General features: G+C 50.3%; 1 non-coding gene across 1 annotated transcript; it reads right to left on the bottom strand.

Moving 5' to 3' along the window:
* Positions 1 to 19,938: 19,938 nt before the first annotated feature.
* On the bottom strand, positions 19,939 to 20,045 carry LOC115935960 (U6 spliceosomal RNA). The gene has a single exon (XR_004071543.1). It is a non-coding gene; the product is annotated as a U6 spliceosomal RNA (small nuclear RNA).
* Between the last annotated feature and the right edge of the window lie 6,425 nt (positions 20,046 to 26,470).

The raw sequence follows: 26,470 nt of genomic DNA, 5'->3' as shown, positions 1-26,470 counted from the left end.
GGCCAGAGACAGCCTGGATCCCCGAGGAATGGTTTGTGAGGTTGCTGGCCTAAGCGGGGCCTCAAACCTTCTGGCTGGGAGGAGGGAGCCTGTCTTGGGGGTAGGACCCCTGAGCTACGGGCCCTGGGAATGTGGTAGTACAAAGAAAGGGAATATGGAGATGGAGACCCTGGGGCCACCAGGGAGACTGGAAGGAGGCTTCCTGGGTAGAACCTCGGAGTCTGACGGGGGCAGGGGAATGAGTGCGTCTGCCCCCAGCTGGGGATGGGCTCCTCAGGGACTCAGCATCTCCATGCCCCGGGCTTTGGCTTTTGGTGCCAGGTTTGTCTGAGGTAAGGGAGGGGGTGGCAGTGGAAACACAGAGGATGTGTCTGGTCTGGGCACCTAGGCTGTGGAGGGTGCCAGGAGAGGACACCTCCTCTTTGTGTAAAGGCAAAACTAGAGTCTCATCTAGAGTCACAGAGCAGTGCGGCAGAGCCTGCACTAGACCCCAGTCTTCTCAACCCTTTCCCCAGAGAGCATTTTGCAACATCTCAGGGAGTAGGGCTCTGAATGCAGATTACCTGGGTTCCAAACGAGCCTTTCCCAGCCACTGGATCTTGGGTGGGTGGGAGTCTCCATCTGCCCCAGATCCAATCCCTAGCCTGCTCTGTGTCTCAGGAGGCTAATCTCTAAGGGCGGGCGGCATTCCTGGGGCCTTCTTGCCCTCAGGCTTCGAGCTGGGTTTGGCAAATGGGAGACACAGCTAGGAAACCAGAGGGCAGGGAGGGTGGGGGGATAAAGGTCAGGCTATTCACGCCTTTTCCAGGGCTCTGGTTTTTCCTGCATTCTAGAACACTGCTCTCCCCTTGCCTCTTCTGGCTGAGGGGGAACGGCTGCTGTTGGTTAGTCCCCAAGCTGTCCCTGGTTGGTCCCCTTGACTCTACCGCCACCTCTGTAAATAGTCCCTCCTCAGGCTCTCTTCAGTGAAGCCTCAGAGGACACTATCTGTGCCTGCGGCATCCCTGACTGGTGTCACCTCTCTGAATATCAGTTTCTTCCTCTCTGAAATGGGGATAGTAATAGTATCTACCTCATTAGGTTGTGCAAGGCGGGGTAAGTGGATTAACACACGCATCAGAACAATGCCAGATGTGGCAGGAAGGGCTTTTGAAGTGCAGGCTATAATGATGGTGACGATGACTCCTCCTGAGCTCCCTGCGTACCGTGGGGAAGGAAAGCATGAAGACAGGCTTGGAAGTGACGCCTGATTCCCCAAGGCCATCTGCTCTAGTTCCGGGAGCTTGGAGCTTCTGTGGGGCCTTAGTCAGCCTGGGAGTTAAGCCCCAGTCCCTCCAGCTTCAGTGGAGTCAGCTTTCCCCAGGCAGCCTGGGCTTAGGGGAGATGGAAGCCAGAGTCTCTTTCCCACCCTGGGTCTTCTCCAGAAAATTCAGGCTCCTGAGAAAAGGAGGGCTGGGCATCCCATCCCGTCATGGGGCTCAGGGGATATGGTAGGGGTTGAGAGTGGTGATGGTGATGAAACAGGGGTTCACAGGGTGGTGTATGTGGCATCATGGCCAGGAGGCAATCCCAGAAGGTTGAGGGCACAAGCAAAAATCCCAATCTGTGTTTACTAATCTTGTTTCACAGCCTCCTATCAGGAAGTTCTTTCTGAGGTCTCACTGACATCCCACTTTAGCTCCTCAAGAACAGGGCAGAAACCAGGACAATTGCAGTGACTCTGGGAACCTCTTCCAGCTCTCACCAACACACTGAGAGTCCCAGCAGCTTTGGGAGCCAGAAAAGGATCGGTGCCCCTTCCCAGCCCCGTGTATGGCCAAAGCACACTAGGGGACACTAACCGGCATGTCTTAGGGACAGCTGAGATTGACAGTGGGGTGGGGTGATGAGTGGGCTACAAACCAGCCACCCTGACTCCTCTAGGGGCCCCCACCCTCTATTGCCTTGGTCATACCTCCTGGTCAGAGTGAAATATAATGGGTGAAGAAGGAATGGGTGGCATCGTCCCCTGCTTCTAGAGATCTCTGGGAATAAAGCCTTAAACCAGATCCAATTGCCTTGGCCAACTTCTTTGGTCTCTTGCGTCGGGGAAGCTGTTTCAGGGACACTCCCATGGCTCTGTGGTCTCTGCCTTTTTCAGAAGCTCCTGTGAGGAGCAATGGGTTCTTGTCACACTTCCTGGCACGGCTTAGTGCTAAAGAGGTCTGTTTGGGAGAGGCTGGGGGAAGGGACCCTGGGAGCCCCGATAATCATCTTGATATGGTCAGCTGCTCCTCTCCATGGAGATGCCCCCCACAGCCAGGGAGGCACCTGGAATGTCTGGCCACCACCCCGTCCTTCGCCTCTCGGTCCAGGGTCACTGCCAGGGCTGGGCTGGAAAGCAGCTGAGAGAGAGGAGGAGGTGGCCTGGCTTGAGGTGGGAGGTGGGCTGTGGGCCCCAGTCTCAGGGTGCTCGTTCCCGACAGAGGCAACCTTTAGCTGGGGGATCCCCACTTCCATGTTGGGGTGGGGAGGGGAGAGTGATCCCTGGCCTGTGGACAAAGTCTTCCCTTATCGGAAGACAGGCTTACAGCTTACCCACCTTCGACCCTTGGAATGCATATGTGCCCACATGCACGTGAGGGTGTGTCTGCTTTGACTGATGAGGGACTGGGGCTTTGCACACCCTCACACAAAATCATGCACACCCACACTGGCTCATCCACACCCCCACACATGGCACACTCACTCCATACTTGACCCAACTACAGTCAAACAAGCCCTAACAGCGACTCTCACTCATTACACACACACACGCTCAAACACACTCAGATACACACCCACACTCCACATCCTTATATTCACACAGCCTTACACTCTCAGGGGCACTCACACTCGAATACACACTCACCCACACTCCTACCTTGGGGGGCCAGAAGCCACACATCTATGTACTGAGTCGGACAGAGCAGCAGTGTGTGTGGAGGTGGGCACAGGACTGGCGGTACGGGATTGGGGGTTGCGATACTCCAAACAAGACACGGAGGTCAGGACGTGGGCTTGGGAAGTCTTTAGGTTTTGAGATCACAACCCAGATTTTCAGAGCAAGTGATCGGGAAGCGGGAGGTCTGTAGACTGTGGCTGAGTCTGAGTGCCTGGGTAGGCACACACCATAGCTGTTGACAAACACTTGCTGAATAAGCGAACAGCAGGATAGACTAAAACTTCTGATTTCCAACTGGTAGAGCAGCCACTGTCTCACAGTTTAGAAACTCAGGCACGAGAGTCAGGGCCATCTTACCCTCTGAAGTCAGTGGATCCACACCGTTACTGCAGTTCTGCGGAGCAGGTAGCTGAGTCTCAAATACAGGTGACTTGCACAAAGCTACTGGCTAAGGCAGTGGCCTGTCCAGGCCTGGGTCCCCAGTCTCAGAGTACATCTTCTAAGCCCAGAGACATCTGACTGTAGAGAGAAGCCTTGGCAGGTCCAGCTGCCAGGGGCTGAACAGAAAGTGACAATGCTCTGTGCTGTCCCAGGGATGTGGACTCCCGCTAGGAAAGAGGAGGACCTGTAGGGGATGCCTTGAGGAGCACAGGGTTGAAGAGGCCAGCAGACATCTGCAGAAGGGCTCCTGGAAGAGTCTCATGTGGAAAAGAGTATCTCCTGGCCTTTCTACTAGAGAGCTTGTTTATTTTATAATTATTACTAATTTATTTTGAGATGGAGTCTTGCTCTGTTGCCCAGGCTGGAGTGCAATGGCATGATCTTGGCTCACTGCAACTTCCCCCTCCTGAGTCCAAGCAACTCTCCCACCTCAGCCTCCCAAGTAGGTGGGACTACAGGCGCCTGCCACCACACCCAGCTAATTTTGTTTTGTATTTTTAGTAAAGACAGGGTTTCGCCATGTTGGCCAGGCTGGTCTCGAACTCCTGACCTCAAGAGACCTGCCCTTCTCGGCCTCCCAAAGTGCTGGGATTACAGGCATGCACTACCGTGCCCGGCCCTTATTTTATTATTGATTTTTTTTTTTTTTCTTGAGACAAGGTCTTGCTCTGTCACCCAGGCTGGAGTGCAGTGGCATGAACACAGCTCACGGCAGCCTCCATCTCTGTTAGTGATCCTCTCACCTCAGCCTTCTGAGTAGCTGGCACCACAGCTACGCGCCACCATGCCTGGCTAATTTTTCAAATTTTTTGTAGAAATGGGGTCTTGCCATGTTCCTCAGGCTGGTCTTGAACTCCTAGTTTCAAGCGATCCTCCCACCTCAGCCTTCCAAAGTGCTAGAATTACAGGTATGAGCCACAGAACCTGGCTCATGTATTTCTTTATTATTTCATCAAACATTTATTGGCCAGGCGTGTTGGCTCATGCCTGTAATCCCAGCACTTTGGGAGGCCGAGGTGGGTGGATCACCTGAGGCCAGGAGTTCAAGACCAGCCTGGCCAACATGGTGAGACCCTGTCTCTACTAAAAATGCAAAAATTTGCTGGGTGTGGTGGCACGCACCTGTACTCCCAGCTACTTGGGAGGCTGAGGCAAGAGAATCTCTTAAACCTGGGAGGAGGAGGTTGCAGTGCGCTGAGATCATGTCGCTGTACTCCAGCCTGAGTGACAGAGTGAGACTCCATCTCAAACAAAACAAAACAAAACAAAAAATATTTAAGCATCTTTTTTTAGATTTTTAAATTTATTTTTATTTTTTATAGGCAGGGTTCCATCTGTTCTGCAGGCTGGAGTGCAGTGGTGCGATCCCAGCTCACTGCAACCTCAACCTCCTGGGGTCAAGTGATCCTCCCACCTCAGCCCCCAGAGTAGCTGGGACTATAGGTGTGTACCACCACACTGAGCTAATTTATTATTTTTTTTTTACTTTTTGTAGATACGGTGTCCTCCTATGTTACTCAGACGGGTCTCTAACTCTTGAAGTGAGCCTTCTGCCTTGGCCTCCCAAAATGCTGGGATTATAGGCATGAACCACCTTGCCTGACCACGCACTTTTTTTTTTTTTTTTTTTTTTGAGATGGAGTTTTGCTCTTGTTGCCCATGCTGGAGTGTAATAGTGTGATCTCGGTTCACTGCAACCTCCGCCTGCTGGGTTCAAGTGATTCTCCTGCCTCAGCCTCCTGAGTAGCTGGGATTATAGGTGTGTGCCACCACGCCCAGCTAATTTTTGTATTATTAGTAGAGATGGGGTTTCACCATGTTGACCAGGCTGGTCTCGAACTCCTGACTTCAGGTGATCCTCCAACCTTGGCCTCCCAAAGTGCTGGGATTACAGGTGTGAGCTTCCACGCCTGACCTCCCAAGCACCTATTTTTCAATGCCAGGTTGGCCATGGTAAGCACCAGAAATACTATGATGACTAATATCTTATATAATATTGTGATAAGATATACCACAATATTAGGTAAAAAGCATCTGGATGCCAGTAAGAGGAAATCTGACTCGATGTGGCTTGGGTAACCGTGGTAAATGGCTCACATAACTGAAAAATTTAGAGGAAAACTTCACTTGAGGCTTGATCCAGCATACATGTCCTTTCTGTCTCTTCTGTCTTCCTTCCATGCTGTCAGCCTCATCCTAAGGCTAGATTCTCTGTGGTTTCAAGAGAGCTGGCAGTGGCTCTCGGGCCACATGCTTCCTTGTTAATGTTCAGCAGGGAAGATGGAACATCTTTGTCACTAGCTGTTCCAGTAAACACCCTAAGGTACACTCTGATTAGATCAGCTTGGTCATGGGCCCATCCCTCATGTTTCCCACCTCTGGTCCCAAGAGAGATGTCAACCTCCTCTGAAGAAAATGGATTCCCAAAAAGAAACTGAGGACTGTTCCTGCCTTCATGGAATCTAGAAGCTAATTAGTGGAGGATACTGCAAATACAAGCAACCAGAGGCAATTTGGACAGCATTAAATCAAGTGCGGAGCCCTTTTAAGGCCCACATCACCTTCCCATGCCCCTCCACCTTTATACTGAGACCTGAAGGATGAGAAGGAATTAGCCTGTGGGCTGATCCAGGGAGAGGTAACAGCTTGTCTAAAAGCCCGAAGGCAGGAGATGAGGGTGACCTGCAAGAGCTGGACAGAGTTCAGTGTTGCTGGAGCTGAGAATGCCAGATGAGACTAGAAGGGTGTGTGGGGCCAAGTTAGGCAGGATCCAGGCCAGGGAGGTTCTGGGAAACCACAGCCTCCTACCGTTCTTGCTTAGTGGTCTCTATAAGCTCATCCATCACCAACCTAGGGTGTCAGGAAGGAGTCAACTTGGGACCAGTTGCCACCTTGTGTAGAGACCAATGCACACAGTGCAGGGAGGGGCCTGGGTGTCAGGACCTCCAAGTTATTCTGAGACCCAGAGTAATTCCCACTACCACTCTTTACCTCAGTTTCCCCCTCAGTACCACAGGGACATGGCATGAGAGATTTGAGTCTCAATTTCCTTTCCCAGGCCTAGCATTCTTGGATTATTTTCTAGGGTCCTAACAGCCTTAGATTCAGATGAGAGAGGGCAGGGGGACATTGTATCAGAGGGCAGGGTGTGAGAAAAGGGACAGAGACGCAGCTGAAGCAGAGAGATCCTGAAAGCCACACATGAAGCCAGAAGGCAGCAGCAATGGGAGGGGACTTGGCTGTGAGGACCTGGAATGCCAAGTTTAAGAATTAGAAGATGCAAATGAGAGGGGTGGGAAAATGTGTCCAAAATGGTACTTAAGAAAGGTGGATTTAAACAGCAGAAATACACAAAAAACAAACAAACAAAAAACAAAAAAACAAACAGAGGCTGGGTGCTGTAGCTCATGCATCTGTAATCCCAGCACTTTGGGAGGCCGAGGCGGGTGGATCATCTGAGAGTTCAAGACCAGCCTGGTCAACAAGGCGAAACCCTGTTCTACGAAAAATACAAAAATTAGCCGAGTGTGGTGGCGGGCACCTGTAGTCCCAGCTACTTGGGAGGCTGAGGCAGGAGAATCGCTTGAACCTTGGAGGCAGAGGTTGCAGTGAGCCAAGATTGCGCTACTGCACTCCAGCCTGGGCAATACAGCGAGACTCTGTCTCAAAAACAACGAACAAACAAACAAACAAACAAAGGTGGGTCAAGGTAGTTGCCGGGGGCAGGATTGGGGGAGGTGGGAAGCCTGCCGAGAGATAGTAAGAATTCTGTCCTGAGTGGATCCTGTCAAAAGGGGAAAGGCTGAGGTCCTGACATTTTTGTCACCATCTTGGCCTGGACCCCTGGGTCCCTGAAACATACCGTGGTAACTCAGATGTGTATCTTGCTCTTTTTCTCTGAATTCCACTTGAAAAAGAAGAAAAGGCATCTCTGGCTGGGTGTGATGGCTCATGTCTGTAATCCCAATACTTTGGGAGGCCAAGGTGGGTGAATCACTTGAGCCCAGGAGTTTGAGACCAGCTTGGGAAACATGGTGAAACCTCATCTCTACAAAAAATTTAAAAAAAATTATATGGGCATGGTGGTGCGTGCCTGCAGTCCCAGCTACTCAGGAGGTTAGGGTGGGAAGATTGTTTGATCCCAGTAGGTCAAGGCTGCAGTGAGCTGTGATTGTGCAACTGCACTCCAGCCTGGGCAACAGAGCGAGACTCTGTCTAAAAAAAAAAAAAAAAAAAAAAAGGAAATTGTTTATACATGCTACAACACAGATGAACCTTGGAAACAGTATGCTAAGTGAAAGAAGCCAGTCACAAAAGGCTACATGTTGTATAAAATGTCAGAACAGGCAAATCTATAGTGACAGAAAGTAGATTAGTGGTTGCCAGGGGCTGGGGCAGATGAGGACTGACTCCTAATGGGGCTGAGTTGTCTTTTTAGAGTGATGACATGTTCTGGAATTAGACAGTGATAAAGGTTGCATAACTTTGTGAATACACTAAAAAACCATTAAATTGTAAAATTTAGAAGGGTAAATATTATGGCATGTGAAGAAGTATATCTCAATAAGAAGGAAGTAACAAACTTCTTTTTTTTTTTTTTGTGACGGAGTCTCATTCTGTCACCAGACTGGAGTGCAGTGGCTTGATCTCGGCTCACTGCAACCTCCGCTTCTCGAGTTCAAGCGATTCTTCTGCCTCGGCTTCCTGAGTAGCTGGGACTACAGGCGCGCACCACCACACCCAGCTAATTTTTGTATTTTTTAGTAGAGACAGGGTTTCACCATGTTGGCCAAGATGGTCTCGATTTCTTTTCCTCGTGATCTGCCTGCCTCGGCCTCCCAAAGTGCTGGGATTACAGGCATGAGCCACCGTGCCCAGCCCTGGAAGTAACAAACTTCTTTGTTAGTAACAAACTTCTTTGTTAGTAACAAACTGTGTGGAAAGTTTGGGGAGACAGAGGGAATTTACTTTGGTGGTTTTTTGTTTTGTTTTGTTTTGTTTTTGTTTGTTTTTTTTTGAGACAGAGTTTTGCTCTGTTGCCCAGGCTGGAATGCAGTGGCATGATCTTGGCTCACTGCAACCTCCACCTCCCGAGTTCAAGAGATTCTCCTGCCTCAGCCTCCCAAGTATCTGGGATTACAGGCGCGTGCCACTACGCCCGGCTAATTTTTGTATTTTTAGTAGAGACAGGGTTTCGCCATATTGCCCATGCTGGTCTCAAACTCCCAAACTCAAATGATCTGCCCGCCTTGGCCTACCAAAGTGCTCGGAATACAGGCGTGAACCTCCGTGTCTGGTGGGGAATTTACTTTGTACAACACGTTCAAATTGAATATTAAACATCTCTATTCTTCGAAATCATTTTGGCTCCTCCACCAGAGGCTATTTCTCCCTGGCCCCTTCACCCCACTTAGTACCCCTGCCTCTGGCCACACTGCTGGTTTTCTCTACCCTCCCATCCCCCCCTCCTTACTTTCTCTCTCCTGATTGCTCACTATACTCTAAATTACTTTTTATACAGTGTTTAGCTTAGCCGAAGGGTCACTGGCACAGTCCCCAAGATTTCCTTTAATGAGACCCACTCTCTTCAGGGTTTTGTTTTGTTTTGGTTTGTTTTGTTTTGTTTTTTGAGATGGAGTTTTACTCTTGTTGCCCAGGCTGGAGTGCAATGGCATGATCTTGGCTCACTGCAACCTCTGCCTCCCGGGTTCAAGTGATTCTCCTGCCTCAGCCTCCCGAGTAGCTGGGATTACAGGCATGCTCTACCACGCCCGGCTAATTCTGTATTTTTAGTAGAGATGGGGTTTCTTCACGTTGGTCAGGCTGGTCTCGAACTCCCGACCTAGGGTGATCCGCCCTCCTCGGCCCCCCAAAGTGCTGGGATTACAGGCGTGAGCCACCGCACCTGGTCTCTTCAGGGTTTAAAAAGCAGTTTGCACTAGTCTGGGCAACATAGTGAGACCCTGTCTCTACAGAAAATAAAAAATAATAGCCGGGTGTCGTGGCACACACCTGTAGCCTCAGCTATTCAGGAGGCTGAGGCAGGAGGATCGCTTGAGTCCAGGAGGTCAAGGCTGCAGTGAGCCATGATCACACCCCTGTACTCCAGCCTGAGTGACAGAGTGAGATCCTGTCTCAAAAAAAAAAAAAAAGCTTGCCCCACTCTGTTACAAGTAAGTAGCACTGTCCCAATGGTGGCTGCCATTCGCTGCCATTGTTCTTCCAGACTGAGCTTCATGGAGACAGGGACACAGGTCTGGTTGTGAAAGTCAGCCCCTAGTACCTTGCAAGGAGTTTAATAAATATTTGTGGGATGAATGGATGGGATTATTCAGAACCCTCTTGAAGTCCACCTTCCTTTCTCTCTCCCCACAGGGGATAGTTATGAGAAAGAATTAGAGGCCCAGAAACTTCTAATGGGGTCAGCCGTGGAAGAAGCCTGGTGGAATAGACAAAGCTCTGGCTAGAACTTTTGTAGTCTGTAAGGAGAAGGAGGCTAAGTGTTTGTGGACAACCCCAGATTGGAGTGGATGTGGACCCAGGAGGGAGGAGGCAGAGATGACATTAAGGTTCCATGCCTGGGTCCTTCGAAGGGCCTGGGCACAGCCAACACAGGCACCTAGCCTGCCCCCATGGCTGTGGCTCCACCTAGAGATCTTATCGAAGGCATGGCTGATACATGGTACTGAGTCATGAGACCTGCGGCCTAGGAAACAGTTCCGCTGTTGAAACAGGCCCAGGGGAGGGGGGCTAGGTGGGTGTCTCTGACTTGCTACTGGCACAGACATCATTGCCACCCACACTTCCTGTCACCCCTGGGTCACCTTGATGGTCATCACTCCTCTCTGACCCTGTCACTCATTTGTCACCCTCACCATCATCCCTGCATCACAACCACTGCCCCTTTCTTACCCACGCTGTCACTTGACCCAGTTCCCATCATCATGTTACCTTCTTGAGCATTGCCACCATCCCTGCCCCTGCCCCATGCCCAAGCCTGTGGCTATCTGGACCAACCCTTTGTCAACCACCTCCAACCCAACCTGTCACTTGCTAGTTCATTCCCATCTCTCCTGTCACCTTGACTGTCCCCACCCGACCCTGTCACCTTGTCACCTTTGCTGCCACAGCCCCAACATAGTCTCCCGCTCTTACCACCTATCTCAGTCCCCATCATCTCTAAGTCCTCTGGACTGTCACCACCCTCCCCCTGCCCCTTTGTCAGTCAACCACTACTGCCCTACCTCTGCCTCCTCCTGATCATCATCCACATCCTCTGATCTCAAGCCCCTTGCTTAGGTCCCCTTGGTGTCTTTCCCTTTGACATGCTCAACATGTGCCCACATTTGAGACTTTGCCCCTGCCTTTCCAGCCTCTGGCCTCCTCTGGGCTTCCTGACCTGGATTTGCCACACTTAGCTTTGCCGTCTGCCCTGGCCAGCAATGCTTCATTTTGACCCCTAGGTGGGCTAGGCCTTGGGCCTAGGCACTTATTCCCGGGGTATTAAATGAATACCAGGTAGAAGCCTTTTCCAGGAAGCCCTGAATCTTCTCTGCATGCACTCATGACAACTGGCAGTTGCCTCTGCCCAGCCTGGCCCTAAAATCTCCATTTATTAACATGACAATTATTTTCCTTTTTAGAATTCCCCAATATATCCCTTTTTTTTTTTTTTTTTTTTTTTTGAGACAGAGCCTCACTCTGTCCCCCAGGCTGCAGTGCAATGGCGAGATCTCGGCTCACTGCAACCTCTGCCTCCCGGGTTCAAGCGATTCTCCTGCCTCAGCCTCCCAAGTAGCTGGGATTACAGGTGTGTGCACCCCCATGCCCAGCTAATTTTTTTGTATTTTTAGTAGAGATGGGGTTTCACCATGTTGGCCAGGCTGGTGTCAAACTCCTGACCTCAGGTGATCTGCCCACCTTGGCCTCCCAAAGTGCTGGGATTACAGGTGTGAGCCACCGTACCCCAACTGTGTTTTGTTTTGTTTTGTTTTTTTGAGACGGAGTGTCGCTCTGTCACCTAGGCTGGAGTGCAATGGCCCGATCTCAGCTCACTGCAACCTCCACCTCTCAGGTTCAAGTGATTCTCCTGCCTCAGCCTCCTGAGTAGCTGGGATTACAGGCACTCGCCACCATGCCCGGCTAATTTTGTATTTTTAGTGGAGACGGGGTATCACCATGTTGGCCAGGCTGGTGTCGAACTCCTGACCTCAGGTGATCTGCCCACCTTGGCCTCCCAAAGTGCTGGGATTACAGGTGTGAGCCACCGTACCCCAACTGTGTTTTGTTTTGTTTTTTTTTTTGAGACGGAGTGTTGCTCTGTCACCTAGGCTGCAGTGCAATGGCCCGATCTCAGCTCACTGCAACCTCCACCTCTCAGGTTCAAGTGATTCTCCTGCCTCAGCCTCCCGAGTAGCTGGGATTACAGGCACGCGCCACCATGCCCGGCTAATTTTGTATTTTTAGTGGAGACGGGGTATCACCATGTTGGCCAGGCTAGTCTCAAACTCCTGACCTCAGGTGATCTGCCCTCCTTGGCTTCCAAAAGTGCTGGGATTCCAGGCGTGAACCACCATGCCCGACCCCAGTGTCACCTTATAATTCATCAGTGTCCGCTTATCCTGATGTGATAGCCCCCCAGTACCTTGACACTTAACACTTATAACTAACCACCATTCGTGTAATCATGTGTTTAAGGCTGTCTTGCCCACCAAGCAGGACGCTGTGGGAGGGCAGTAACTATGTTTTGGTCACTGCCAGGTCCCCATAGTGCCTGACTTCCAGTAGGAAATCCATAAATGTCTGTTGAGTTAATAAATACCATTTACCAAGTCCTTAATATGTGCTGAGCACTATGCTAAGCACTTGATTAATTTGTTTGTTTCCTGTTTTATTTTTGCGGTCCCTTTCTATTTTATGTACTTTTGAGCATTTCAAAGATTTTTGGCACGGACACTTCTGACAAAGTTCAAACAGAGAAGTGCATTTTCAGTTACTCATCAGAGTGAGGCCACTTAGAGAAAGGCAGTTACTCACGGAACAGGGAAAACACTTTCTTGTAATTAGGGCAAAGGGAATCTGGGCATGACATGTCAACTCTGTATTTCGTCTTCTGTTATCCAAGGGAGTTTCAAGAAACTGAGGGAAGGCCGGGCGCCGTGGCTCACACCTGTAATCCCAGCACTTCAGGAGGCCGAGGCGGGCGGATCATGAGGTCAGGAGATCGAGACCATCCTGGCTAACACAGTGAAACCCTGTCTCTACTAAAAATACAAAAAATTAGCTGGGTGCGGTGGTGGGTGCCTGTAGTCCCAGCTACTCAGGAGGCTGAGGCAGGAGAATGGCGTGAACCCGGGAGGCGGAGGTTGCAGTGAGCCAAGATCGGGTCACTGCACTCCAGCCTGGGCGACACAGCTATACTCCGTCTAAAAAAAAAAAAAAGAATTAAAAAAAAAACATAAACTGAGGGCTAAGAGGATGGGGCTCGGGGTTCCTGAAGAAGACCCCTTCTTCTCACCTCTGGAAAGCAAAAACTAGATTCTTACCTCATGCCATAAAATCGATGGATTCAAGAGGTAAATATAGGCAGGGTGGTAGTTCACACCTGTAATCCCAGCACTTTGGGAGACCGAGGCAGGTAGATCACTTGAGGTCAGGAATTCAAGACCAGCCTGGCCAACAAGACAAAACCCAGTCTCTACAAAAAAATACGAAAATTATCCAGGCGTGGTGGCAGATGCCTATAATCCCAGCTACTCCGGAGGCTGAGGTATGAGAATTGCTTGAATCAGGGAGGCAGAGGTTGCAGTGAGCCAAGATCGTGCCACTGCACTCCAGCCTGGGCAACAAAGACCCTGTCTCAAAAAAAAAAAAAAAAAAAAAGGTAAATATATAAAGGATTAAAAATTAAAACAAACCTGGATATTTCTCATATTCCTTCCTCAGCTATTTCATCTCTGAGTATGATCCTTGGGAAAGTAATTGCAGAGATAGACAAAGCCTTTGCCCAAAGATCATTCCAATGTTATTTATAATACTGAAACACTGAAATACAAATGTATATTTATGAATAAAAAAATAAAAAATTTAAAAGTTGGAAACTAAATACTCAGTGACAGTAACAGAAGGTAGTTAAATAAAGTATGGTTTGTCTCTTAGTTATTAAAATAATACTTCTGGAGTTGATAATTATTCTATCATCATGGCATTAGCTAAAAAGGGCATTATACAAACAGGCTTATGCGAAATTATTTTCAATTATGTCAGTAGAGCACTTAGAAAGATTAATGGATGAAAAGAAGTGAAAGCATTAATAGGCATTACATTATTTCTGAATTGTGAGCAATTTGTTTTTACTTGTAGTTTTCACATTGTCTTTGGTAGGCATTATTACATTTAGAATAAAAGCTATGCATTTATAAAAAAAAAAAAAAAGAGGCAAAAATGGCCAGGTGCAGTGGCTCACACCTGTAATCCCAGCACTTTAGGAGGCCAAGGCAGGTGGGTCACCTAAGGTTAGAAGTTCGAGACCAGCCTGGCCAACATGGTGAAACCTCGTCTCTACTAAAATTACAAAAATTAGCCAGGCATGGTGGCATGTGCCTGTAATCCCAGCTCCTCAGGGGGCTGAGGCAGAAAAATTGCTTGAACCCAGGAGGTGGAGGCTGAAGTGAACTGGCATCACACCACTGCACTCCAGCCTTGGCGACAGAGTGAGGGGCTGGGCGTGGTAGCTCATGCCTGTAATCCCAGTACTTTAAGAGGCCGAGGCAGGTGGATCACCTGAGGTCAGGAGTTTGAGGCCAGCCTGACCAACATGGTGAAACCCCATCTCTACTAAATACAAAAAATTGGCCGGGAGTGGTGGCACGCGGCTGTGATCCCAGTTACTTGGGAGGCTGAGGCAGAATTGCTTGAATCTGGGAGGTGGAGGTTGCAGTGAGCAGAGATCGCACCATTGCACTCCAGCCTGGGCAACAACAGGGAAACTCCATCTCAAAAAAAAATGTTTTATGTGAAAGTACCATTATTATTATTATTATTTTAGACAGATCTTGCTCTGTCACCCAGGCTGGAGTGCAGTGGCACAATCTCGGCTAATGCAAGCTCTCCCTCCTGGGCTCAAGCAATTCTCCTCCCTCAGCCTCCCAAGTCGCTGGGATCACAGGTGTGTGCCACCACACCTGGCTAATTTTTGTATTTTTAGTAAAGACAGGGTTTCACCATGTTGACCAGGCTGGTCTCAAACTCCTGACCTCAAGTGATCTGCCTGCCTTGGCCTCCCAAAGTACTGGGGTGACAGGCATCAGCCACCTAACCGGGCCATGTCAGTATTTTATAATCCTATATTACTTTTGATTTATGAGATTGTAAATTCTTTTTTTTCTTTTTTTTATATACAGAGTCTTGCTTTGTTACTCAGGCTGGAGTGCAGTGGCTGGATCATGGCTCATTGCAGCCTCCTGCCTCAGCCTTGAAAGTAGCTAGGATTACACGCCCATGCTACCAAGTCCAGACAATTTTTTATTTTTTTTGTACATAGGGGTTGTGCTGTGTTGCCCAGGTCGGTCTTGAACTCCTGGCTTCAAGCGATCCCCCTACCTTGGTCTCCCACAGCGCTGGGATTAAAGGCATAAGCCAACACCTAGATTGCAAGTTTTATGAGGCCAGGATTCTTAGACAGTCTCTCGCTCTATTGCCCAAGCTGGAGAGTGCAGTGGCCCAATCTTGGCTTGCTGCAACCTCCGCCTCCCGGGTTCATGCAATTCTCGTGCCTCAACCTCCTGAGTAGCTGGGATTGCAGGTGTGCGCCACCACACCTGGCTAATTTTTGTATTTTTCAGTAGAGACAGGGTTTCACCATGTTGGCCAGCCTGGTCTCGAACTCCTGGCCTCAAGCAATCCATCTGCCTCGGCCTCCCACAGTGCTGGAATTATAGGTGTGAGCCACTGTGCCTGGCTCAGGATTCTTTTCTATTTCCAAGCACCAGACTTTGTAGATGTTGAATGAAAGAGGGATAGGGAAAGTGCAGCGGAGTAATTAAGCAGACTTTTTTGCTGCACCTCTCATCTCTTTTACTGTAATTCTCCAGAGTAACCTCTCCTTACACAGAAAGAATGTTTTGGGGGCCGCCTTGATCTACAAAACCAAAACCAAAAACCAAAAAACAAAACAAAACAAAAAACCTCACACATGTGATGATGTATTTAGGAAGTGCTGTAGACTTGAGAAAATCTTATCAGAAATATGAAAATAAGACCCGATTATGCACTAAGCCTGCTCCTCCTCCTTTGTTCCCATCAGAGAGGGGCACCACCCCACCAGAAACCCTGGGGCTACCCCACACACCTGCACCCCAACTCGATCATTCACTGGCACCATCCTCCAGTCCAGCCCCTTTTTCCAATCCTGATGCGACTCCCTTTGTTCCAGTTACCACCAACTCCTGCCGTTATTACTGCAACTGCCTCCTAACCAGTTTCTCTGCTCCACTCCTGCTCTTCCCACCAAATTCGTGCCTTCTGAGCTCCAGCAATGCTTTAGAGCTTTCTAACATACTAATCTTTCCCTGCCACTCCCGTTTACAGAGCTTCAGTGACCCCCATCACTCCCTCGAGCAAGTACAAGACCATTCATGGTCCAGCCCGGGCTTAGCTCTCTAGTGTCAGGGGCTCCCATCCTGCTCCAGCCACACATTTCCCAGGCTCCCTCGGGGCCTTTGCATGAGTTGACTTATTCTTTCTGTCCCTCACCCTTTTGCCTGGCTAACTCTTTCTCATCTCTGCTGTTAAAGAGGATGTCCCTTCCTCCAGGAAGGCTTCCCTGATATTCCCAAGCTCCAAGCTTGGTTCAGTGCTGTCCTCTCAACTCCCACAGACCCGTGTGCTTATCACTTCTAAACTTGCATTGTAGCTTCTTGTTTACTCACCAGCTTCCCTACATGCCTTGTAAGTCCTCCAGGGCTGGGACTGGGACTTGTTCTCCAGTGCGCATCTACCACCTAGCACTTGGGAGAGCTCCCACGGCTGAATACATGAATAATGAATAAATGAAGTACTCTTGTAGGAACTGATTAACATTTTTTCTTCTTTTTTTTTTCTTTTCTTTTTTTTTTTTTTTTGAGACAGAGTTTTGCTCTTGTCGCCCAAGCTGGAGTGCAATGGTCCAATCTCGGCTCACTGCAACCTCCGCCTCCTGGGTTCAGGTGATTCTCTTGCCTCAGCCTCCCAAGTAGCTGGGATTACAGGTGCCCGCCACCACGCCCGGCTAATTTTTCTATTTTTAGTACAGATGAGGTTTCACCATGTTGGCCAGACCTCAGGTGATCCACGCACCTCAGCCTTCCAAAGTCCTGAGCCACTGCGCCTGGCACATTAACACTTCTTAAGATGCTCGGTAGACATTCAGAAAAAAATGTCCTAAAAGGACGCATACATTCTCCAAAGAAGGCTTAATTGTCTTAGGATCTAAGAAATCATTTGATTGGCAGGAATTTGGGGGTTAATATATAGATAGGAACTGTGGTGTACTAAGGGGAGGGGGCAGTTGGTTCACCCCATCTGTGTATTTTACCACGGACATTGTTTAACATTGCTGCTGATAGGGACAACAAGAAGCAGACTGACTTTTTTTCTCTTTTTTTTTTTTTTTTTTTTTTGAGACGGAGTCTCGCTCTGTCGCCCAGGCTGGAGTGCAGTGGTGCGATCTCGGCTCACTGCAAGCTCCGCCTCCCGGGTTCATGCCATTCTCCTGCCTCAGCCTCCTGAGTAGCTGGGACTACAGGCGCCCGCCACCATGCCCGGCTAATTTTTTTGTATTTTTAGTAGAGACGGGGTTTCACCGTCTCGTGGTCCTCCCGTCTCAGCCTCCCGAAGTGCTGGGATTACAGGCGTGAGCCACTGCGCCCGGCTGCAGACTGACTTTTAGTCAGTTTTATTGTTTTTAAGTTCATTGCATCGCTTCTTAGCCTTTTGGCTAAGATCAAGTGTTTTTAAGTTCATTGCCAATGATGCACCCCCTATTGCCGGCCCCTCGGGAGGACAGCATCCACCCCCACGCCCCCATTTAAGTATGCCACCTGTAAGGAACACTAATTACTGGATGAGCTGGTCTGTTTTCCTTCCCTCAGCACTGAGCTGGGAAGTATCCAACCTCCCAAAACCCTGCAGGGCAAGATTGTCCCTCCTGGACTGGGACCCACCTCCCTGTAACTCCTCTAGCAACCCCTGCTCTCTCAGGGGAGCCCTCTGAGTCTCCTCCCTGGAGGCTGTCTGTGGGAAGAAGTCTCCCTGTGTAGGGATGGGAGGCCTTCCCTTGCATAGGATCTAGCCTAGGATCTAGTCTTGTCCCAGCCACTAATCCACCCTGAAGCCTTGGTCTGGCCCTCAGGGCTTTACTCCACCTACCTATAAAGCTTGAGGAGTTTGGTGAACTGGGTCCTGAGGTCCTTCAGGGACCTTCCCGAGTTGCAGAAGGGGTGTCAGCCATGGGGATGGGTGGAAGGTGCCCCCTCAAGCCCCCTCTTCCTGCTGTACTCTCTGACCTGAGTGAGACATTCTACCACAGGGCACTGGCTGGGTTGGGCGTGTCAGCCCGCAGGATGGAAGGCAAGTCTGGACAGGTGGATAATGGAGCCTCGGCCCCAGGGTGGGGTGTGTGCCCTGGAGAACCAGGAGACAGGCAGGAGCAGATCCTAGGCAAAGATCAGAGGTGGGTGAGGTGGCTCCAGCAGGCCAGCTGCCCTTACCTGGCGACTGTCTCCAGGAACTGCAGAGACAGATACTGGGCTGGGCTAGGCTAGGTCCTGGCTCTGCGGTAGGGATGGGGAGTGGCTAGAGGGTGGAGAACAGTCCCTTGGTGAGGTCACTTGTATGGTGGGACCCCAGATCCCTGTCTGGAAAGGAAAGACAGTGTCATGAAAGCAGGAGCAATTCAGGTTAGACTATAGGAAGGGCAGGCCGGGTGTGGTGGCTCACACCTGTAATCCCAGCACTTTGGGAGGCCGAGGCCAGTGGATCACGAGGTCAAGAGCTTGAGACCATCCTGGCCAACATGGTGAAACCCTGTTTCTACTAAAAATACAAAATTAGCCAGGCATGGTGGCGTGCGCCTATAATCCCAGCTACTCAGGAGGCTGAGGCAGGAGAATCGGTTGAACTCAGGAGGCAGAGGTTGCAGTGAGCCAGGATCACACCACTGCACTGTAGCCTGGGCAACAGAGCAAGACTCTGTCTCAAAAAAAAGAAAAAAAAAAAAAGGAAGGGCAGGTGATGGCAGATTAGGGAGAATGAGGTGTCTATTTGGACTGCCTCTGAGGAGGGAAGGGAAAAGCCATACCACTCGGGGAGAGGGGGCTGTCTTGTTAGAAGACAGAGGAGGAAAAGGAAAAAAAAAAAAAAAAGGTGTGGAAAAGATAAAAAGAAGGCAGGGGAGGGAGATGGATGGGATGACCTTGGAAACAGAGTAGTCTAGGCCCACAGCCGTGGTTCGGAGGATTCGCAGCTGAAGCGGAAGCCCTGGGATATCTGAGGCTTGGGTGAGGCTGGTTCTGTGCCTCAGTTGTTCCTCTGTGAAATGGGGAGAATCTCCTTGATCCCTACCAAAGGGATCCCGAGGACAAAGTGTCTCCTGACCTGATCACCGAAGACCAGGGAGGCTCCCTTGTAAGTTCCTTCTGAAATCCAGGAGAGCTGAGAGAAACTATAGCTGAGATGCAGGCTGAGTGGAGTGGAAAGGGGAAACCTGGACCTTTTGGGGGCAGGGTGGTGCTTTAGGATGCCAGTAGATCAGCTGTCTCCACCCAAAGGCCCCCACAACAACCAGGGGACATTCTGACCCTGCCCTCCCAGACATTCTGAGCCCCTGGATGAAGCCCCTGTCATCAGATCCCACTTCCCTAATCCTGTCTTTTTGCCCCAGGATCCCTCTGCAAGGCCCCTCAGCCACTTCCTACTTCATTCCACGCCTTTTAATGGCACACCTTCTATCTACCAAGCATTTTCTAAGCCCTGGGTATTCTGTGGTGAGCAAGATTGTTGTTCCTCACGCTCATCTTTCCTCCCAAGGGAAAACAGGCAAGAAAATAAGTGGAGTAGCCTAGCCTTTAGTGGCTATGAGACAGAGAAGCCTATATGGCTGTGAGAACCCATCGAAGGCACTACATCCTGTCTAGGGGAGCCAGGCAGCAGGTAATGTGGACCCTAAGTTTCTTTTTTTCCTTTCTTAAAAAAAAAATATGGAGGCTGGGCGTGGTGGCTGATGCCTGTAATCCCAGCACTTTGGGAGGCCGAGGTGGGTGGATCATGAGATCAGGAGTTCGAGACCAGGCTGACCAACATGGTGAAACCCTGTCTGTACTACAAATACAAAAATTAGCTGGGCGTGGTGGCACACACCTGTAATCCCAGCTACTCGGGAGGCTGAGGCAGGAAAACTGCCTGAACCTGGGAGGCGGAGGTTGCAGTGAGCCGAGATCATGCCACTGCACTCCAGCCTGGGTGACAAAGCAAGACTCCATCTCAGAAAAAAAAAAAAAAAAAATATATATATATATACACACACACACACACACACACGGAATGCTTAACGCTTCACAAATTTGCCTGTCATCCTTATGCAGGGACCCTGCTAATCTTCTCTGTGTCATTCCAGTTTTAGTACATGTGCTGCTGAAGCGAGCATGACACTAAGTCTTGAAGAGTGACTCGGCGTTTGCCAGGGAGCATTGTGGGAGATGGCACAGGCACAGACGGTGGTGTGCTGGAGCCACTCCAACAGGCTTGCAAGAGCCAAATGTTCCATTTTCAGGAATTTTACAAACTGCTTGTTAAACACTGCCACCACTAAAAATTAAATTATGTAAACATATAATTAACTAAATTATTTTAAAAACAAAGGTAATATATAATCAAAACTCATCACTTCCTAACTATTACTGTTCTATTGTTATATGCTCTTCAAGGTATTTACATCTATTGCATCTTTAAGGTGGAGGGTCTGTATGATGATGTGCTCTGTTCATCTCGTCCCACCTCTTTGTTCAGTGACAACACAGTGGTATTTGGAAATAGGCCACTGTGGGAGTATTTGTGTTGCTGAAATTGACAAACACTACAAATCAGGGCTTAACTGACTATTCTGTTGATTGCACGGACCAGGGGTTGACAAACTGCAGCCTGCAGACTAAATCCAGCGTATGAACTAAGAATAGTTTGTGTGTGTGTGTGTGTATTTCTTTTTCTTTTCTTTTTTTTTTTTTTTTTTTTAGAGACAGGATTTTGCTCTGTCACCCAGGCTGGAGTGCAGTGTCACAATCATGGCTCACTGTAGCCTTGAACTCCTGGGCTCAAGTGATTCTTCTGCCTCAGCCTTCTAAGTAGCTGGGACTACAGGTGCATGCCACCATACCTGGCTAATTTTTTTTTGTTCTTTGTTTTGTAGAGACAGGGTCTCACTATGTTGCCCAGGTTGGTCTTGAACTCCTGGGCTCAAGGGGTCCTCCTGCCTCAGCCTCCCAAAGCCCTGGAATTACAGGCCTGAGCTACCATGTCTGGCCTATGAATGACTTACTTGTTGAATTTGATAGTAATCCAGCATTTGCTCATAGTTTGACTTTGTGAAATCCTATGAATTGCAACCATAGGTTGGCTGCAAATGTAAGGGTTGGCAAAAAGTCAAAAAAGCATTCTCTAGAGCATTTAACTTTGTAGAATTTACAGTAAAGAGCACTGTATACTTTGGTGTGATTTATTTGGTATATTATGTGCTATTTTACAGGTCTGTACTATTAAAACTTATAACAAATAGAGGGACATATGTGTGCATGCAGTTTTTACAGACATCCAGTTGTTAAGCATTTTCCAGCACAGCAGGGTACAGAGGGTTCTAGGCAGAGACGGCTGAGGGGAGTCTGGGTGTGCAAGGCAATGTGAGAGGGGCAATGGAAGGTTGGAGCACTGGGCCTGGTGTGAAGGGCCTTGTGAGCAGGACTAAGGAACCAGACAACATCCTGAAGGCCACGGGGAGCCATGGACAGATTGCAAGTGCATGAATGACCCCATCACATCTGTGGTTAGAAGGTCACATTGACTGCTGTGTGAAGATTGGATAGCTGGGGACAGACTATAAGGGAATGAATTAGTGGAGGGAGGGAGAATAATAGTAGCAAACTCTTAAGAGCTCTTATGATAGAGCACGCCTTCTCCTAAGCACTTCATATGTATTATTAACTCATTCTGTGTCCACAACAACTTCACGTGGAGGATATTATCTCCTTTTCACAGACGAGGAAACTGAGGTACAGAGAGATAAAGTAACTAGCGAGCAGCAGAGATGAGACTTAAGCCCAGGCAGTCTGGCTTCAGAGGTCATATCCTTTATTTGTTATTTTATTTCTTAGTGGAGACGAGGTTGCCTGGGCTGTTCTCAAACTCCTGAGCTCAAGCATTGCACCCAGCCTCGGCCTGGGTAATCCATCTGGGGTAATCCCCAAAGTGCTGGGATTACAGACGTGAGCCACCATGCCCAGCACAGAACCCATATGCTTAACCACTATATGTAAAAACATTCAGATTAGAAAGATAGAAAGATGGCAATGGCAAGAGTTAGAGTGAGGTTTTTTGGTTTTTTCTTTCTTTTTTTCTTTTCTTTTTCTGAGAGTTTCTTTCTTTTTTTTTTTTTTTTTGAGACGGAGTCTTGCTCTGTCACCCAGGCTGGAGTGCAGTGGTGCAATCTCTGCTCACTGCAAGCTCCGCCTCCCGGGTTCACGCCATTCTCCTGCCTCAGCCTCCTGAGTAGCTGGGACTACAGGCGCCCACCACCACGCCCGGAAAATTTTTTGTATTTTTAGTAGAGACGGGGTTTCACCATGTTAGCCAGGATGGTCTCGATCTCCTGACCTCGCGATCCGCCCGCCCCAGCCTCCCAAAGTGCTGGGATTACAGGTGTGAGCCACTGCGCCTGGCCAGAGTTTCATTCTTATTGCCCAGGCTGGAGTGCAGTGGCGCGATCTTGGCTTACTGCAACCTCTGCCTCCCGGGTTCAAGTGGTTCTCCTGCCTCAGCCTCCCAAGTAGCCAGGATTACAGGTGCCCGCCACCATGCCCGGCTAATTTTTGTATTTTTAGTAGAGATGGGGTTTTACCAGGTTGGCCAGGCTCGTCTCAAATTCCTGACCTCAAGTGATCTGCCTGCCTCAGCCTTCCAAATTGCTGGGATTACAGGTGTGAGCCACCATGCCCAGCCGAGTGACGCATGTACAAAGTTGACCATGTATTTACAGATACGTCTGGCACAGAGTAGGAGTTGAGGACATTCTTTAGACCCAGCAAGACTTGACTTGGTGACTAAGTGGGTGTGCTGGCAAAGCACACGAGGAGCCAGGAGGGCTTTTAACCAGCTTCCTTCATCTGGGGGACGATCAACTCACCTGGGCTACTCGGGTTTCCTGGTTTTCTGTCTATGTTTGCAGACTGCCCCTCTGTCCTCAGGGAGTTCCCAGACTTGGGGACAGACTTCTGAGCAGGAATACAGAGGTGAGAGAGGGCAGGAGGGGACAGAGCCCATCTGGGCCTAGAATGGGGCTCTGTGCTCAAGCGTGTGTGAGCTAAGAGGCGCAAAAGGTATGAATTATCAACAAGAAGGGGTTCCATGGGGGGCATAGTTAGGAGTCTCGGGGTTTGGACAGAGGAGAGGAGAGGGATGGGTCCTGCTGCCACCCTGGTTTTTCCCTGAGGCATCTGTACAGAAGCAGAGGTCTGGTAGTAGCCCATGAGGTGCAGCGACAGCTCAGCTGCAGATATATATTGTAAAGGAATAGAGGTGCCTTTCTGGCATGAGTCTTGGCTGAGGGTGTGGGTAGGATTTAATAAGGGTGGAGGTAAGGAGTTGGGGGGCGCTGGAGGCTGGTGGTTGGGCGGGCCCCACGCAGGGTGTTGGTCCCTTGAAGCCACAGCTGTCAGCTTGTGGCTTCCCATCCTGCTAGCTAAGCAGGTCCCACAGGTTGGCAGGTGACTCACCCCTCACCCTCAAATGGTCCTTGCTCTGAAAGGGGTAGGAGGGATGCAGAATGTAGCACCTGTGTGCTCACCTATATGGGTGCAATGCTGTGTTACACACCTGGGTCCAAGATGTGTACCCGTGTCTGACAGAGCATACATAGGGAGTCCCCAGGCACACAGCCCCCTAGACTGTGTGCCACAGGTGCGAAGGGGGCATGTGGCATGGGCGGAGGCGGTGTGGATGAACACACAGCACTTCCCAGAGCACACGCACATGTGACAGGTGTCTTCCTGAAAAGAAGGATTGCAGCTTCAGAGCCTGTCGAGCCATAAGAAGGGGAGGTCTGAGAGGTGGGAAGGGCTCTCTAATGACAGCTCATCTTCCCCAAGAAGGACTTGGCTGGATCAGCTGGCAGAGCTGGGCACCCTGAGCCTGTGGTGACGGCAGCAGCTTCCCTAACCTTATCCCTAAGGTCCCGGCTGCAGGCCAGGGTGATTCCACTGTCCTAACCCTGAGACGGCATGTACACCCCACAGGCCACACAGGCAGGCTGGGAGCAGTGAGTGGCAGGTGGGCACTCAGTCATTGCTTTCTCTTACCCCCTCTGCAGGCAGGAGGGACGTGGGGGTCCTGGCTGCGTCTGGTCTGAGGGGCTGTGGGGTGAGCACATCAGCCCCAGGTTGCGCATGCCCCTGGTTTGTGTGGCACTGTATGCACACTCCACAACTTGGTGTGTTGGCCCCTGCCCCGGCACCTGGGGCCTGGTGATGCCTTCCCATCACACTCCATGATCTGAGAGATGCTTGAAGAGGGGCAAAGAGTCTGGACTAGGAGCCAGGAAGCTCTCACTTGGTGACTTTGGAGATGTCCCTTTACCATGTCTGGGGCTCAATTTGTAGAGGGGCAATAATCCCTGTGGGGTCACCTTGCCAGGCTGCTAGGTAACAGATTCTCATGGAGGCGCACGGAAAGTCAGGAAAGCTCGGTCCTGGAGGCTTCCTGTGGGGGATGGTGGTGTCCCCTGTGTTGCTCGGTTGAAGGACTAGGGGCTGAAATCAGATCGCAGCCTCCAGGGAACTTGCACTGCCCCACAGAGGGGTTCAGACCTCCTGGAGATGTGAGGCATTAGAGCTCTGGGGCTGAGCTTCCAAGTAAACTTCAAAACAGTGATGTGACAGGCCAAGACCTGCTCTCAGTGAGGCTGGAAAAATCCTTCCACCCATCCCTGCCCATCGGCCCAACCCTGCTGCTGGAGTGAGCTGCCATGAACTCCAGCCTGAGGCCGGGAACCAGCTCAGATCTTACCCTGTCTCTCATTTGCCTCCGTCCCCACCCCCAGCCTGCTGCCTCTCAGGTTCACACTTCCTGGGCTCAGAGTTTCATCCTGAGGCTGTTGGCTCAGCCAGAGCAAACAGAGACAGCACTAAAGTCAACAAAACCAGAGAGCAAGCAGCACAGGTGACGTGGAAAAGAAAACTTGGAAGCCACAACAAAGGCATGTGGGCTGGGCCGGGTGGAGCCCTTGAGGGGACTGGAGTTGGGGACGCACGGGTGACACCTCCAGTGGACTCAGGCTAAAGGAGTCAGCTTCGGCTGCCAGCAGGGGGTGCTAGAGCCAGTCTCATGGGTGCTGAAAACAGGATGAGGTTGGGAGTCTGGGGGTTAAGGTTTCACCTTACCCAACCCCATCTCACTGAGGCTCTTGGCTGGGTTGCCTCAGCTGCTGTGAAAGGAGTGAGATGCTCAACTAGGGGCCAGGGCTGTGGGTAGGGGCGGGCAGGGCGGGAGTAGACAGGCTGGAACAGGAGGAAGGAGGAGCTCCCGGCTCCCTGCCCCACCCCAGGTGCTTCCCCCGCACCCCCTCGCCCAGGGCTCAAGGGCTTGGAGCCATGAATTCCTGGGGATGCCCAAGACGCCCCCACAGGCAGAGTCACCTGACAAACTGTTTCTCTCCCACTCAGTGGGGGAAAGCTCCATTCTCTCAACATTTATTGTGCATCTGCTATGTTCCCAGTGTAGGAGAAATCATCTGGGAATCAAATGGCCCCACCCGTCACGGGCTCAGCAAGCCAGTTGTCCCCAGGAGGCAGCCTGCCCAAGGCCCTGTCATGCCTGGATCCCCCACCCGCTCAGTGAGTCAGCTGCCTGTTAACTGGGCTGGCAATTGCAGGGTGCCTGGGGCAGCCTGGCCCCTAGACTGAGGGGGTGACCAAGGGTTCAAGTCCAGAAAGCTAAGCCACTAGGCTGCAATGGCAAGGGCTGGGAGACCAGACACACCATTGGAGCAGCTGAAGAGGAAGGTGGACGTCCCTGAGCATTGCTCTTGCCGTCTGCAGAATGAGCATATTATACTCTACTCCCAGCACTTCTAGTTTGGCCCTGGCATCAGGCAAGAATCTGTTAGGGCAGGAGAAGGACAGGAGGTGTGGAGTACAGAGTTTCCCTCCCTCAGATGGGCTTCCTACCCACCACCCAGAGTGTTTACTCTACCAGGCCCTTGCCACGCCCCCTGCTCACTCAGTCCATTCTCCCAACAACCCTGCAAGATAAGGATTCATATCTTCATTTTACAGATGAAGAAGCCCAGTTAAATTTCTTGCTTTAAGTCACCCAATGCTGATTAAGAAGCTGAGCTGGATTCAAGTTCAGGTCTGTCTGTCTAAAAAGCCTGAGCTATAAACAACTCACCACCCAGGTGGGGCCCTGAGTAGGGAAACTTCAAACCAGCCTCAAACTCAGGCTCCTGGCCAGGAGGTCTCTGGGTTTTTCCACTGCTCCTTCCGGCCACCACTTCAGTCTCTCCTTCCTCCTTCTCATGATGCGTCCCTTATCCTGAGCCTCCTCCCTGCTCCGATTAACCTGGTACCTGAGTCTCTACCATTTTTAGACTCTTGCTTTCCTGTGGGTTAGGAAATTGCTGCTTGGAGCTTTTCCTTTAAAATGCGTTATTGTGGAAAGATTATGAAATGGGTTTAGGCAGAAATCAAAGAATAAAAGCAGAAGGCGAAGGACTGATGCGGGGGATGGGGGGAATGTGACAATGGAGGAGTCAGGCTGTCACTCCCTGAAGCCACTGAGCAGTTGACATCACTGAGCATGGGCAGCTAG

Source organism: Gorilla gorilla, chromosome 13 (genome assembly GCF_029281585.2).
Source record: "Gorilla gorilla gorilla isolate KB3781 chromosome 13, NHGRI_mGorGor1-v2.1_pri, whole genome shotgun sequence".
NCBI lineage: Eukaryota > Metazoa > Chordata > Mammalia > Primates > Hominidae > Gorilla > Gorilla gorilla.
The sequence above is the reverse complement of the archived record's forward strand: the minus strand, read 5'-3'. Positions and strand labels throughout refer to the sequence as shown.